We start from the raw sequence: 12,378 nt of genomic DNA, 5'->3' as shown, positions 1-12,378 counted from the left end.
CCCCCTGGGTCCTGCGTGCCGACGCCATATAGCCCAGAGGGCCCATAGGAGACGAGCATCAGAGACCGAAGAAAGTCAGCGAGCTGGAACCCAGGCGTCCCGTTTGGAAGTGTCCAAGGAGATCGCCCCAAGTGCGCCAGCCGAGTCTGGGAGAGTTTCCTTTTGGCCGAGAGGGGGAGCCCCGCGTTCCCAGCCGGGAGCGACCCGGAGTCCCGAGCCTCGAGCCTCAGCCGCCAGCTAGCGCCAGTTTTGGCTTCAGCCGATTAGGAAGAGGAGGGAGGGGGCCGAGAGCGCGTAGAGGGAGGGGACCGGAGCCGGAGGGTCCCGAGTCCAGCTCGCTGTTGACGTAGAGAAACTTTCCCTCTCGGCCACGGAAACGGCGCCCGGGCTGCGCCGGAGCGGAGTTCGCCAGGCTCCGAGGACGCGGCGGCTCTCCATGTCCCTGCCCGGAGCCTGACCCGACTGCATCAGTCAGTAAGGTACGGAGAGACCGCGGTTTATCTGGGGGCTTCCCTGGCTGCAAGCCCAGCGTCCCGCCAGGTAGCGTGCAGTCTCTTTTAAACTGACATCCTGAGAGGCAGCGGGCGGTGGTCAGCCCCGGCCGGGTGCCGGGGAAGGAGGGCGCGGGGCTGCTCGCCGCCACTACCGCCGCTGGGCAGGTTGCAAAAATTAAGACACTGAAAGGCTCAGGAAGTCGTCCAGCAAGAAAGGAGGCTGAGACCTGTTGACTACTGCCGTGGCAGTGCTGCAGGGATGACGGGGAGCCCCCCGAGGTCGGGGACGCATTGGTCTCCGGACTCCTGGAGCCCTTTGTGGTAACTTTGGTCCGGGGAGCCGGGGCCGGTGGTTAGGAGCTGGAGGGGGCGGTGGGGCGCGGGTGGATCAGGACGGCTGAGGGTGTGCGGACCAGACGGGGCTGAGCAGGCAAGTCATCTCCGGGTCACAGCGAGGCTACCCAGGAGCAAAACTTCTTCCAGCGTAACCTCCCTTTTGTTGGCTCCGGGAGGGAGTGTGGGCATGGGGGGCGGGGAGGCGCGAAGCTCCGAGGCCGGGCCGTGGATTCTTTAAAACCCAGGGCTGGGAGGGCCCAAACTCAGGGGCGGCGCCCACATGGTTACCCTGTGGCTGGGTGGGTCGAGTAGTTCCTTCTGGCGGGCGCTACCTTAGAGAGGCGCACGGCTCTGCGGGGTGCTTGAGACCCTGGGCTCTCGGTCCCGTTGCCGAGCTCGCTCGCCCGGGTCCACCAGCCCGGGGGGCTGATTCACTGCACGGATCAGAACCCAGCGCGATCGGTTCTTCCCTGTGGCTCCTGGGGCCGCCGCTCAGAGTTCCCTGTGTGCGGGAGGGAACTCGGGGCAGGCTGGTTTTCTTGGAATGTGTTTACGATGTTGAATGGAACTTGAACAGGAAGCTGGGCGCTGCAGCTGGAACTAGCTTGCCAGGGTAGAGTAAGGAAGACGTAGCTGGTGTTGGGCTTGGCGTGCGCACTTAGTACCTTGGGCAAACCCCGAATAAGTGCGAGTGTCGGTCAAGGTATCTCTTCCTGGGTTCTAGCAGTTTTCCCGACTGAGCTCGCCTTATTTCCACTGGCAATCAGACATTTACATGCACTATTTCAGTCTGCAAGTTTAACAAAGTATAATGCAATTAGGAAGAATTTAGTAAGTTTATTTTGGGACCTGCTTTAAAAAAAAATATATATATATATCTTGCATCAGCACTTGAGAATAAAAGTTTTTGGAGAGTGTTCCAGTCGTGACTCCCCTTGTTAATTTCTAGGACTACAAGGAGACCCGGACACTGATGATTTTGTGTCTTTGATGCCAAGTGGGTGATAAGGTGGTAAAGGAGGGCAGTAATGAGACAGAGTGAATGTGAGGAGGTAGGAAACTCTGAGAGGAGTTGGGCATTTTTCAGATTTGCAAATCGCCCCTTTTTCTGCCAGTCTTTCCCTCCTTCCCCAAATAAACAAGTAACCTTGCTAGAAAACCCACCAATTGGGAGAGTGCAGTCGCTGGCGACTACAAGCCTTGCTGGAAACAGCAGACAGACTAAGGTACTGCCCCACTGCATAATTAAAAGGTCTCCTTGAGCTGTCCAGGACTGTTTTCCAAGTTTTTACCACTGACAAGGAAAGAAGAGAGGAACCTGGCCGGCAGCCAAACTAGACTGAGCTCAGTAGCCAAACATAAAAGGGACTGGGGAAGTTGCTGGGGATAATTGGAAAGGAGCTGTTGGTTGTACTTGGGTTTAAACAAGGGGTTTCTTTTGCAGTGAGAATTTTAAGGTGACTAAGATCAGTATTCTTGGCAAAAAAAATAAGCTAAGCATAGAGTGCAGTGGGATGTGACAGAGGAGAGTGAAAGAAGCGGTCTAGGAGGGATGTCTGACCATTCCCTATCAGTGTTGCAGTGGAATAGCTGGGGGCCTGGTGCTTTTTGTGAGATCATACTTTGCAAATACCCACACTTTGTTGTCTCCTCAACTTGGACTAGGCTTGCTGCAACTTCAAGCCCTTGACCTTGACCTTTGTTTTCACAGCCAGTAAGAACTGAAGACTTGGGTTTTGAGCAGGTGATTTTCCACCTAAATCGAATAATTCAATTAGGTATTCTCAAATGGCACAAAAGTGGGTCATGAAATTAAAGTGGAAAATGTGTCCAAATGTCTTCCTTGTGTTTGTCAAAAGTGATCCCGATAATAGAACTTGCTCTTTCACCTGAAGGAGTAGAAGTTGGTGTGATCTCAGTATTTCACACATTGGCCCAATACGTTAAGGCCCTGCTGCTTCCAAGTTCTGGACTAGCCAGGAACTGAGAGTCTTATCTGCAATTAGGACCCTTCTTTTATGTGTTAAAATTGCTCATGTTTCCTCTATTTTTTTTTCAGGAAGGTTGGTCTACTGTTGTGGGTTTGGGGGTTGAATAGTAAAAAACACTAATATGGTATTTCCTCTGGATTGGTGAGTTTGGGATTGTGAATATCAGCCTACTCTCTGAGATTGACTTTATGAATCACCCTTGGCAATGTGTTTTCCCTGTCTATGATTTCAGTTTTTCCACTTGCAAAATAAAGAAATTTCACAGTAAGCTTTAAAGAGATGAAATTACGTTAATACGTTTTTAGATATAAAGGTCATAGGGCTTCAGTCTCGGTTGATTCTATTGAGATTTGTAGGGGTAAATTGGAATATTTATACCTAAAATACAAACGTAATAGTGACATACCTATTTAATTTATAAAAATTACTACTGTGCCTTTTAATCATAGCTTTAGTTTAATCATAAATTTTATGTTTTTGAAAATATTGGGTGAGATTTTATGACTAAAGCTGAGTCATTCTCTCAAACAGCAAAGAACAATCAGCAAATTCATTGACTTTTTTATTTTGGTTTATATTTATACTCAAGGACCAGTTATTTTTTTAAGACCAACTCAATTTTGCCTTTATGAGAAGTTACCAAATATATTTGCAGAATTTGGCTCCCTTCTCGGAAATAACACTTGAGAGACTGAAATACATTTATGATGTACAAACAAACTTTCTTTTCCCAATGGCCACAACAGTTTCCTTAAAAGTTTAGAGGGTAGATTTAGGAGCCATTCATTAATTGATTCAACCAATATTTGTTGCATACTTTTTATGTCTGAGGAAACATCAAGCTTGGATTTAAATCCCAGCTCTGAACTTTTCAGCACTGTGATTTGTGTGGGTTATTTTACTTCTTAAATGTTTTACCAACATATAATTTATTATCTATATTGCTATCTGTAGTGTATGAACTTTTAAACTATTGATACATGCATGATAATTGTGAAATATTTAATTTTTAGTTTGACACATCAATTAGTAAAATAAACTACCTATTTTTATAGTTCAATGTACTGTATCATACTCTTGGATGTGTAACTTAACTATTTTTCAGGTGAAGAGGTTAGTGTATTAGAGAAAGAATACAGAATAAATATGGATATATTAAAGGATAAGATCTTTTGGTAAAATACTTAATCATAACTTTTATTTTTAGACTTCACCTTATCATTAATAGTGAATCCATAAAAAGTGGGAGTATAAGGAAGATTGCAGTTGAATTTATGGTCATCTTAACACGACCAGCACTTTTTTTGAATAATCAAAGAACAAGTGAATGTTCAAGGATGTAATAGGGTAATTTTACTGTAAAATAACCAGTTTTGCTTTTGATTTTAAACTTAACATTTTTAAAATCTTACTCTCCTTGCTGAATATTAGATAATTTAAATTTAAATTTTACTTAGCAGAGTACTTTGTGGTTCGTTCTGAAAAACTGTGATTTGTTTTGTAAAACCTCTAAAGAACAAGAAAAGTTATTTTATTCGGATATAATAATGGATTCAAAAGTAGTTACAGGACCCAACTGCATGACTGCCATGAGCCCTGGTCCCTAAACATGTTAGAGGCTGGTGGATCTAATAGTGTTTGTCTTAATGCATTTAGAGATCAGGAAAGTTAAACTTGTTCCTATGGGAGTGTAAATATATTCAAATTGAAGAGGAAAAATAGTATAAACTTTGAGCAGAGAAATTGCTTTGCTTCCAGTGAGGATATGAAATTGAAATCAGCCCTTTATTTTTAAAGACAATCGCTAAAAGTCACTGTTGCAGAGTTAGGCTTAGAAAACAGTTCTTATACTCTTTTTAGGCTCTGTTATTTGCTAGTTTTGTATTTGTTTTATGCTAAGAAAATGTTTTCAGCCACTCTAATGATACTTATAGTGCATGATTATTTTTCATCAGAAAACAGGTAATTGACTCAAATACTGAGCAGGAGAATAAGTACAAATTTTCTGTTTACCACTGAAATGGTATAATTATAGTAAATTTGGGATTAGTTTCATCATTCAATATTGTATACTTAATGATAGTTTTGGAAAGACTGCTTTAATTTGCTCACATAATATGAATAAGTGAGTTAATTTATGTAACAATTGTGATTGCAAAGATTAATATGCCTTTTTTATTTTTTTGAACACGTTGGGTCTTCGTTGCTGTGCGCGGGCTTTCTCTAGTTGCAGCAAGCGGGGGCTACTCTTCATTGTGGTGCGCGGGCTTCTCATTGCAGTGGCTTCTCTTGTTGCAGAGCACAGGCTCTAGGCCCGCAGGCTTCAGTAGTTGTGGCACGAGGGCTCGGTAGTTGTGGCACGAGGGCTCAGTAGTTGTGGCTCGCGGACTCTAGAGCGCAGGCTGAGTAGTTGTGGCGCACGGGCTTAGTTGCCCCACGGCATGTGGGATCTTCCCGGACCAGGGATCGAACCCATGTCCCCTGCATTGGCAGGCGGATTCTTAACCACTGCGCCACCGGGAAGTCCCAATATGACTTTTTAAAAGAGTTTTAAATAACACTGTATATATTTTTCAGGGTGCACCTACTAGACAATATCTAGATAGTAATAGCCATCTTTATTTCATGTTTGTTTCTTGCTATTAACATTATATAAATATACCTACATATAATCTTCATCACATGCCTTCTGAAGAGGAGATTCAGAATATATCTTAGAAACTTCCAAGCCTTGGATAAATAATCCCTTTCCCATATATGTTTGTATGTATATATATGTACAGAGAATTATGACATGTATTCTTTGATGTTTCTCTATTTGTGCTAGGTATATTTTTCGTAAGAAAAAGCAACTTCAATTAATTGATATTTCTGAGCTAATTTTAACCATTAGCTTAAAATCTTTTCCAGATAACTCTTGCTAGAGATTCTTGACTTTTTTTTTTCCAAATTTTAAAGGAGTTTCATGCTTTTACTTATACCTGTAAAGGATGCGAAAAATAATGGAAAATATCTAGTATCATCATTCTTGGTTAATGGCTCTGATGGTGACATAATCATGGAAGCCTTTTCTACCTTTCTTAAGTAGAACACAGGCAAATGTGCAGTTAACTACTGTCAGAAGGTAAATTCACTGCTTGGAATGTGGCTACTACTGCTAAGTTTATAAGGTTCTGTGAAGTGAGAATTGTGTGTAAATGTAGTGTTTTCCTGGTATTGTATAGCTTTTTCTTATGATTATCAGATGTTACAGTTGATCTGTTCCCTGATACTTCAACCACAAGTCCTCCAAGAATTTCAGGGAACATAAACTTTGACAGAGCTGTTAACCAAGAGCAGATTGAATGATTTGGGCTCAGTCTTTAATCCACTTTCTTGTAGAAGTGATGATAGCCATTCAAATGACCAAAACACAGCTAGTTGAGAGGTTTGGTAGAAGGAAATACAGAGCACAAGTAACCTACTAAAGGAATCATTAAAGATTGGATATATAATCTTTTAAAACAGTTATGTAATATTTCATCAAATGATAACTAAGCTCTACTTCTCACTTAGATTGTAATAGTGATTTTAGACAGCATTTTGGCTAAAAAGCAAACAGAACCATCTGTGCTGTGGCAGAAATCTCCAGTTTGGGGTAATTAACAGTTGATATAAGAGAATGAACTTGATTTTAGCTTTTTGATTTCTCTTATAGCTGTTTACAACCATCAAGAGTGCCAGTAAAATTTTAACAGCAAATAGGTTAATTTACCCAGATTTCCACTTGGGTGAGTTAAAACATAGCTTGGTAAGTACTGATAGGAGTTTTACTTAAGAAGACAGAGTACTTTGTAAAGTGTTTTTAAAGGTCAATGTGCATGTTATTCTCATAATCTATTTAATTTTTGTCTGCTTTTGAAGAACTCCATAAAAAATATGGAACTTTGGCTGATGGTAAAACTTTCCTACTACCTCCTTGAGGATGTGCACTATTATAATCTTAAAAATGTACTTAAATGTAGATTGTTGCTGGTAGTACACATAAATATAGAGAAATTTGGCTTATTGTAAAGAACAATTGTATAACTGAGTTAATTCCAAAGCAGTTTATCTCTATGCTGCATATAGTAACTGAGTATATAATTAGTTAGAAGCTACTTATGCAGTGTAGTTTAGCAAAATACAGTTTGAGAGAATTGTTAACGAGAAATATTTGAGTAAATGAATTGTATTGAAATTATCTAAATGCCATCTGAAATGGCAAAAGTCTATTGAAATTTCAGATCTATAAAGTAACAATGCTTTATAATAAGAATAGGTATTGTTTTGAAATTTTGTGAATTTTATTTCTGTTTTATATCATTGTGACTCTGGATGTCTAGGAGAAAAGCCTTTAAAATTCTTTATGGCAAACAAGTAAGATTTATTATATTGCCAACATTGTCTTTAATTCTTTTTAAAGGAAGAACTGCTACTAAATTTATAACATGTGAATTTATCATAGGCTTAATTGCTTAAATTAGGTAGACTAGGAAATTTATGATTAATTTCGAAAAATGAAATTTCCTAGAGGCTTTAGAAAACAATGTTATAATAAATCTTTCTTTGGGACTTTCTCATTCGATGAGATATACAGACTTTCTCTTAAGTCTTCATAAAAATTTGCAATCTTCCCCCACCCCCCTTTTCATTCTGAAAAATGTTACTAGGTTTAAAGTATGAGTTGACAAATAAGGGATTTTTATATTATCCAGTGGAATTTAATAAATATTTATTGAACACTGTTTTGGTTTTTTTTTTTGGCAGTGACAGAGACCTATCTCCAATTAACTTAAATAGACTTAAATAGAACTTATTTCCATATAATTCTGTGCTACAGTGGAGAGAATATTGAAGGAGTAGGGGTAGAGGTTATTCATCAGCACGAGGGGAAGCAGTGTCTGGAAAGAAAGTGTGGAGGTGATTCCTAGGCAAAGGATGAAGATGAGTTAGCAAGCAATGAAGGAGAGCAGTTCAAGACAGTGAGTGGTAAAGGCAAAGAGGCATGGAACCCTGTGAATGGTTTAACAGAGCAAACTGAATTTCGGAACTTTGGAGATGTTTCTCCTTTCTATCTTCATGTTGATGACCATAATCATTAGTAATTGCATATGGGAGTTTAAGAACTTTAACTGGATTAATTATTTTAAAAAACTGCTATCTTCTTTTTATTTCTTTTTAAATTTCTCCAGGTCTAACTAACATGTAATTGGAGTCACAAGGAGTTGAGTGTGCGCTCCATTTCACCCTCGTGGTGGTGGTGGTGGGGGTGTCCATGAACTTGGATATAAAACAATAACATTATTACTCTTGAACACCTCACTTAAATTTAGTATGTTTTTCAGTTTTGAAGGCGGGGAGACACACACACACAAGCAATCTTAAGTACCTATAACTTGCTAGAAGTTGCACATATTTATTGTCATGTCTCATGACTCTGCACATATTTTGAAATATTTTTAGGTTTACCACCGGTTTAAAATTACAATAATAATTACACTTGCTTCTAGGTATTATTTTTTATATGTGGATATATCTATAGACATGTAGCTATATCTCAAATTGTTTTTTTTTTTTGTGGTACATGGGCCTCTCACTGTTGTGGCCTCTCCCGTTGAGGAGCGCTCAGGCTCAGTGGCCATGGCTCACGGGCCCAGCCGCTCCGCGGCATGTGGGATCTTCCCGGACCAGGGCACGAACCTGTGTCCCCTGCATCGGCAGGCGGACTCTCAACCACTGCGCCACCGGGGAAGCCCTGGCCAGTCATTTTGATTTGCCTGGTTCTGAGTCCGTGTTTGGTACATCTCAGGATCCTCCCATGTGTGCACGCAAGATGGATTCCAGCAAAGAGGCCTGTGGGTAGCTTTACATCACTCCTCTTTTGACCTCCAAGGAGCTTTTTAATTGGGAAGGTCTCCTTGACTTAGAGAATGAGGAATATGTGGTCTCTTATCTTTTATCTGGGCAGGGCTCAGCCTCTCCTATCTTCATCTTCGAGTATCTGTCTATAGGGGACTAACTCCAGCTGCTTGGCCTGGGGCCCATCTATCTCCTGCCTCAAGGGGAAGGCAGTTCATTTCTAATAAGAAATTTGGATTAGGCTGAGCTAGTAGTCACAGTGTTTCTGTTCCCCTTGTCAGTGATTGTTTATGGAGGGGGCACTTGTTCCTTGTCCCAGTCAGAGTCAATTATATGAAATGACAGAACTGGAGGGAGGTGGGGTAGAAAAACTTCCTTTACACTTGGGAAGGGGACATTGGTGAGAAGGCATACATATGTCAGCTCTTGATATTTGTCCTGTCTGGAATAGATGCTTGAAATTGCAGTAGGGGGTCATCTTTTGTCCATGAGGATATCGAGCTCGAGGGCAAAACAAATGCATCAATGAAGAAAGAAAAAAATGTAAAGAACCTGAATGCTTGATGGCATTGTTGGGTCCCTGAATCAACCTACCATATTTCTGGATTTACTGTTGTGTAAGAGAATGAATTTATTTATTTTTCAAACCAGTTTGAACTAGACCTTTCAGTTACTTAAATGAGAAAGTATCTCAATTAGAACAGTTATTAAGTGGTATCTTAATTTGAAATAAATATTTTAGAAATAACAATTTAGATAAATAAAGAAAATTTATAGACCACTTGGGTTTTGTAAACTTTGGATATGATTAGTGCTATTACTCTATATAAATATATTATTACTCAATGCACCAAATTTTATTATGTTTTTAATACAGTGATTGTATTAATCATCTTAGCTAAAGTTATTTGGGGATGAATATATTCTGCATATATCTCAGAATACATTATTCAATAAAAATAAAATAACTTGAAATACAAATTCAAAATCTAATCCATAAAACCACATCACTGTTTATTTGGTTATTTGGTGTCTTTATTGTACTCTGAACATTAAATGTACCTTAGGAAACACTGAAGTACTCTCATTGCCTTGTCTGAGTAGTTTCAAGCTTGGAGTCATGATAAAACTAACGTAATTATTTAAATGTAAAAGATAAAGATGATGGGAGTAAAATTAAGAAAATTGTGTAGTGCAGATCCATTCACAGAAGTAAAAAACAGTGCAGACGTATAATAATCTTTTAAGTCAGAACTAGTGTTATAAAGCTCTAGTTCACTGGAACCATAGCAGTTTATTTTCTGCCACCATGTTCATGGTGGTTCTTGCCACCATGTTGAGTTCTAGCTTTTTTTGCTGATTTACCATTATGCACATTGTTTTTTGCTGTATCAAAGTAAGGAGGTATATCTGAGTCTTTGTCCTCTTGCTCTAAAGGTTGTAGGAATTACCCAAAGCTGAGAATTGCCAAAAGCAGGAGTAAAATGTTGAGCTGGCCGAAAAGTTCGACCGAACGAACTTTTTGGCCAGTCTAATATATTTTAGAGTATTAATGCTGAAATGGTTTAACTGGTGGTTTAAGCAGGAGGTGGAGGCAAGCAAAACCAGGAATAATCTAACAGGCTCAGAATAGGCAAGTGTCACAGTGGGCAGGTTTGTTGGCAATGAGGGGGTGTGAAAAACAGAAAGCTAAAGATTGTGTAGACAGTGGAGGTGAAGAAGAGCAGTGGTGAAACTGGAGGGAGAAACATTACAGATGGTGAAAAGCTGCAGTGACAAATGGTTCATTCGCCAAGAAAGAACAAGACTGTTGTATTAGAGCTGTGTCAGTGTGGATGTTGAAAGTATGGAGATTGGGCTGGAGAGGGAAATGGACAGCCAGTAATTTGAATACCTTAGGAAAGTGAGAGACCTTAGAAGTTACTGATGGAGAGATCCATAGTTAACAAGACCTCCTACATTACCGTGATTGAGATGTGCCTATTTTCTTTTTGCATAAAAATGCTGTAAACATACTTGAGATGCTTCCTCTATGAGATCATGACCTTCTTTCAAAGTTAGGCAAGGGAACTAGAGAATACAAAGTGCTGGAATTCTCAGAGGATTATTGTTCTTTTAGAAGCTGTTGTTCAGGGATTGTTCTGGGGTATCCCTTTGCCCAGAATCAAAGTGCCCTCTGGTGACCTTTTCCTCTTTAAAAGGGAGCCACATTCTTGTGGGTTTTTGAATGTGAATAAATGCCTCTTAGTGTGGAAACTATTATAAAGGGACTCTGCTTCTCCACTTCGGAAATTTTAATAGAAAATATAAATTGGCTCACAGCAGATATGAAACAAGGAAGAGGATAAATATCCAGATAATTCAAATTCCAACTCTCACTAGTGCTAAAATAATCAAATAAAGTGAAAATAGTCGTGCCCTTCCCCCACCCCAATCATTGTCTCTCTTTATTAGGATCTTCATGGCATATGAGCTCTTTTCTTAACCTGTTGTCTTCTACCTGTGGTCCAAACCAAAAATGATTTTTTGAAAGAGAAATAACAAGAATATGACAGGGTTTAGGACACACTACGTCAAAATATGGTACCTTGACATATTGAATACTTCAACCTGAGGGAATTTGAGAAACGGCATGTGAAGGAAGGACTTTCTGACCTTCTCCTGAAGCAGGTCACAAAATCCTCATGTGAGAGGTGCCCTCTCTGTCCTAGAAGGAAAAGAACATCCTTAGCTCTGAAAACAAAGGGACACAGAGGAATCTGAATGATCTTGCTAAGTTTCCCCTAGTTTACTATACTTAGCTCATACGCTTGGTCCTGTCAGACCTTTCCAAGACTTGTAACTCTTCTTCAAACCTAGCGTAAAAAAACATTCAGGTTTAATCATTTCTTTAGGTGTCTTCATTTCTTTATGAAGGCTGCTGTGTCACGCAAAACTTATATTAAATACATTTGTATTCCATTCTCTTGTTAATCTGTCTTTTGTTACAGGAAGTCTTAGCGAGAGCCTGGCAGGGTAGAGGAAAGTCTACCCTTTTCCTCCTCTACAAATAGCATTTACATAGTGCTCACAATGTCCTGAACATTGTGCTAAATGTTTTTTTTATGATTTGTAAATGATTAAGAAACTTGTTTAAGGTTCCAGGGCTGGCAAACAGTAGACTAGGGCAGATAGTAGGGTGGGAAGTAGTGCATCTTAACCACCATCCTAGTTGAGGAAGTGTGCAGTAGAGTGGCGAGAGTCCCCCTGAAGGATTAGGGCAGCTTCGGTAGTTCTCTTTACTGGTGAGAGTGCGATACCTTTGAATAACCTGATCGCCTAGACTCCTGGCTGGTGCTTAACTCCCCCTTTTTTTGCAGCACCATGAGCTGCTCATCTCCCACTCTTAGAAGTGACAACTTGGCACTCCCATATGACAAGATATTTGTTCATTTTACCCTAGTTAGTTAGATAAAGTATAAAAATTAACTCATTGCCTAAATTGTGTCTGTATGTTGCTTTGGCTCATGCTTGATTTGATTTGTCAAGAAGGTTAAAATGCTTGAGTGAGAAAATCTGACCTTCTTAATCCCATTTTTTCCCTGGTTTTGTCAAAGTGATAAGGTTTGTATAAATAAAGCCTAAGATGTAAAATAACTAATATTAATGTTTTTAAAAGCAAGTCATGTACTTTTCAT

At 40.0% G+C, this 12,378-nt stretch overlaps 1 protein-coding gene across 1 annotated transcript in view; it reads left to right on the top strand.

The window, feature by feature from the left end:
• The first annotated feature begins 311 nt into the window (after positions 1–311).
• GULP1 (GULP PTB domain containing engulfment adaptor 1) overlaps positions 312–12,378 on the top strand; it is a 276,087-nt gene continuing 264,020 nt past the window's right edge. Inside the window, exon 1 of the mRNA XM_082658306.1 lies at positions 312–479. The gene's annotated coding sequence lies outside the window, so the exon portion shown is untranslated. The remainder of the gene's footprint in view (positions 480–12,378) is intronic.

Source organism: Grampus griseus (genome assembly GCF_964374135.1).
Source record: "Grampus griseus genome assembly, chromosome: 7".
Lineage (NCBI taxonomy): Eukaryota > Metazoa > Chordata > Mammalia > Artiodactyla > Delphinidae > Grampus > Grampus griseus.
This window is presented reverse-complemented; position numbering and strand designations above follow the sequence as displayed.